We start from the raw sequence: 4370 nt of genomic DNA, 5'->3' as shown, positions 1-4370 counted from the left end.
GTGAGCTGACGCCCATATGGGCAAAATCTGTGATAAGGTTTGGGGTGTGGTTGGGCAGTGGATGGGAGTGAGAGTGGTGTAAGCCATTGACCATGGTTAGTAGCAGTGCTTCAATATTTTACATCAATTGTAACACAGTACCATCCAGATGTAAAGTGTTCTTAACAGGGGAGCGTGGGAAAGGGGAAGGGCGTTGGGGATACGGGATTCCCCTATGTTTTCTTTGTGACTTTTCTGTAACCTAAAACTTCTTTGAAGATAAAATGAAAAGTAAGATGCTGGGGAATATACGGAAGAATTGTCACTGTACATACAAGATAACAGATCGTAAGGTGATGAAAGACACAATGTATTAAAAATTTCAATTTTCAGATTTTAAAACTTTTGTATTTTATTTTTTTAATTATTTTATTAATTTTATTGTTTTGGGTTTTTTTTGGCTTTGTTTTTGGAGAAGTTTGGGTCACAGAAAGGTCAGGACTGTGGCAGTGGAGGAGCACTGGTCAGGGGTCAGTGATGGGAGTGTGGGGAGAGGTGCACCTGGGGCATGCCTCTAAGGCAGATGAATATGTTCATGTGTTCGTGGGAGGTTGTTTTCATGGGTGGAGACCCACGCAATAACTGAAAAAGTATTGAATTCCCATCCTGGGAGTCCTGCTAAATGGCTCTTCTATTCATATCCCAATAGCCTAAGTTATCATGTGGCCACACTCAGCTAAAAGGGAGTCTGGGAAATGGAGTCTTTAGCTGGGTTTAGTTTAGCCCCTGGCCCAAAACTGTTAACTTTTACAGAAGGGGAAATTATGTGGGGAAAACAATTAGAAGTCTGCCACGAAGAGAATTAGAATTCCATGTGGAAGAAGGAGCTGATGGATTCATTGTCTCTCACCTGTGTAGTTATCAGGATCGCAAATTTGGATTTAATGAGAAAACACGTAAAAGAGAACTCTTAAGGAAGGAATGGGCTATCTTGGGACTTAGAGCTCTCCACCTCTGAAAATGGTCAAGAAAAATGTTTAGAAGAATTTACACTCAGAAGGAGGAGTGATAAAATGTAACCCTTTATGACTCAACAACAGTGTGTAGGTGTGGACAGGGAGGAGAACGCCTGGAGATGGGCAGACCAAACTGTCAGGAGAGGCCAGCACTGGCCCTGGAGTGCGGAAGCACTAAAATGGCCGGGAAGATGTAAGCAGGGCGAAGCGTGAGACAACTAGGTGGGCCTTGCTGGGCGCCCGCACTCGCCCAGGTGTGCTGTGTGCCCTGCCGCATGGGTGCAGGGGACTGAGTATATGTCCCTTAGATGGCAACCAGGGGCAGAGGAGGACAGATCCGGGGTGCGGGTTGGCTTGGCCACCTTAGAGATTCAGAAAGGTGGGCCCCAGCAAAGGCCTTCTTTGCCAGGGGCAGGCACTGGAGTTGCATCTTCCCCAGGCCCAGGACAGAAAACTCATCGTGTAAAGCAATGAGTACTGCAATCGCTCTGCTCTTGAGAAGGTGTTTGTGTTCATGCAGAAGTTTTTTCTCACTCTGTCCTGACTGTCTTTTGTTTAAATTCTCTCAGAAAAGCACTACGGAATTTTAAAATAATGTGGTCTGTGGTTCTCCCCCTTAGTTCACCAAAGGTATTTAATCTCCTTGTTCTGAAAACACAGCTGTTCTCTGGATTTATATGTACTCTAATAGGAAATGTCTTGTGTGACAATCAAAATCATTCCCTTTGGTGGATACCATTGTCGCCTTGTGTTCTGTCCAAGAATGATATTTCACATCTGTTAAATAGTAGCATTTCCCCTACTAAGCAAATTCCACAGGTGGCCTAAACCAGAGGAGTTAGAGCTTGTAACTCCTAACAGCCATTCAGGGCCATGCCAGAAGGGTCCGTGGCTTAGAGGAAACTCAACTCAAGCAGCCCCTGCAGGTCCCTGAAAGGGGACAGGTGTGGAGGGACCCATCTCAGGGATGAGTCCCCTGCCCACTCAGTGCCTCTGAGGGCTCCTGGAAGCTAGGGGTGCCCTTAGGCTAGCATAATTACAGGAGCCACCACATATTGACCACTTGCTGTGTGTGAGCCTCTAGTCTGTGGACTTACATGCATCCTCTCAGTTGCCCCTTGTAACAGTCCTATAAGGCAGGTTCTCTTGTTCCTTCTATTTTAAAGATGAGGGAACGCTAAGCTCAGAGAGGTTAAGTGACTTATGCAGGTTCACAGAGGAGTCACGCATCACTCTGTTGGACTCCAGAGCCAAGCTCTTAAACACTACATCCTCCTTATATGGTCGGATGCTGCATAAAAAGACGGTCTCTGCCATTTAGGCATTTTAAGCCAGGACAGGGATCAGAATTTTAAGGAGATCCTAGTGAGAACCAAGAGCAGGCAGAGACTGAGCCTAGGTCCCAAGGGTAGGTATAGGGATAGAAGAGATCTTTCCCAGAGGAGGAAATACGGGTGAAGTCACAACTAACAGAATATGCAAGGCAATTCCTGGACTCCAAGTAGACCAGACTCACTCCCATGGAAGTTGTGTGCATGGGAGTGAAGAGCACCGTCTCTGGAGGCAGATTGCCTGAATTCACCCTAGCTGTGACCTTGAGCAAGGTAGCTATCCTTGCTTTGCCTGTTTCCACATCTATAAAATGATCATGAGAATAGTATTTATCTCATAGGATTGTCTTGAGGGTTGGTTAAGACATCTCATAATAGACTCCCAATTTTTAGCTAGGCACATGGCCTCCTAGGAAAAAAGCATTACATTTCTCAACCTCCCTTACAGCTATGTGTGGTCGTATAAATATTACTGGCCAATAGTATGTAGCAGATGTTAAGTAGTAACTACCTAGAAAAGGCAGCAGACATGTACTTTTTTGCTGCCCTCTCCCACCCCCCCCCCCACCCCCCCGGCTCTTTTTTTCTTTGTTCCTTCTTCCAGCCTGCTGCCTAGAAAGTGGATGTAATGTCTAGCACTCTAGCCGCCACTTTGGACCATGAAAATGAGGATAACACCGTAAGGATGGAAGAGCTGTGAGCTGGAAGGAACCTGTATCTCTGAAGACTCCGTGGAGCAAAGCCACCATACTAGTTCTTGGCAACCTACTTCTGTATTTTTACATGAGAGAAAAATAAACATCTGTCTTATTTAAGCCACTGTTTTTGATGTCTTTGTTACTCATAGTTGAACCTAATTTTAACTGATACAAACATGCAGAACACAATACAATGCCTGGCCCATAGCAATTCAATGAATGTTGGATAAATGTCACTATTATTTTGTGTTGAATAACGGATGAGATAAGGCCAAATTAGAGAGAGGCTTGAAAATCTAGGAGAGAAAATTGACCTGATGCAGAGGAAAGTTTTTATTTATTACTTCTAAGAAATTATTTTAGAAGAATTAAACTAAAATGACCTATAATCACTAAGACCATACCATAAAGATAAAAGGTAAGAACTATGGAAAGTAAGGGGAGAGAATTATATCGGATCCATAGACTACAGATGGTTATTAAGATCATGCATAAAAGATCATGCCTAGGCTCTGAAAAAAATAGAAACCACTGAAGGCTTTTGATCAGAGGTTTCCTATTGTGCAAGGACTTGGTAAGGCAATTGTGTCTAGCAATTCTGTGCGGGACCAGTGGACTGTAGAGGAAAATAAGAGTTTGTTAAGGAAGTCATTGCAGAATCCCAAGTAAGAAGGGAGGGAGGGTGATGGCAATGGAATTGAAATAAGGGAACATATAGAAGATGATTCAAAGTAGCTTTAAGAGGACTTTACAAGGAATAGCTACAGAGAGGAAGGAAATATTCAGCCAAAGATGACTGAAGGTTAACATCTAAGCTGTTCTAAGAGCCAAATGTCTATTACTACAATGCTATGTAACAATCCCATAGTCTCAGTATATTACAACACTAAGCATTTAGTTCTTGTTTGTGGGCGTGCAGGTTGCCTATGACCCTTGGGTGGCTGGGCCCAGATAGGCTTGACTTCAGGCTGCTAGTTGGGTTCAGGTCTGTTCCAAGTGTCTCCTCACCTTGGGACCAGATACCATCCAGGCAAGTTCATCCTATGGCAGATGCCAAAAGACCAAGAGACTAAACCAAACCATGAAAGCACATTTAACGCCTCTGTTCATATCACTTCCACTAATGTTTTTATTGACCAAAGGTAAGTCACATGGCTAAATTCAAAGACAATGGAGCAAGGAAGAGTCCGTCAAGGCTGCCAAAGCACTGCAAAGTCACCTGATGGAAAGAGTGAAGAATAGGAGGCAATGGTCCAAATTAGAGACATGGAAATTAGGAATGGAGTGCAGGAGGATGTTGGTTTTTTTACAATAAGGTGTACCTGTCATATGACAGCTCTCTGATG

The 4370-nt window shown here is 43.9% G+C and overlaps 1 long non-coding RNA gene across 1 annotated transcript in view; it reads left to right on the top strand.

Moving 5' to 3' along the window:
• LOC131273297 (uncharacterized) overlaps positions 1–3141 on the top strand; it is a 31527-nt gene extending 28386 nt beyond the window's left edge. The window contains exon 2 of the long non-coding RNA XR_009180485.1: positions 2931–3141. This is a non-coding gene — a long non-coding RNA (uncharacterized lncRNA). The remainder of the gene's footprint in view (positions 1–2930) is intronic.
• Positions 3142–4370: the final 1229 nt, after the last annotated feature.

This window comes from Dasypus novemcinctus, chromosome 14 (assembly GCF_030445035.2).
Source record: "Dasypus novemcinctus isolate mDasNov1 chromosome 14, mDasNov1.1.hap2, whole genome shotgun sequence".
Taxonomy (NCBI): Eukaryota; Metazoa; Chordata; class Mammalia; order Cingulata; family Dasypodidae; genus Dasypus; species Dasypus novemcinctus.
Note: the sequence above shows the minus strand (reverse complement) of the source record. Positions and strands in the feature narration are given on the sequence as shown.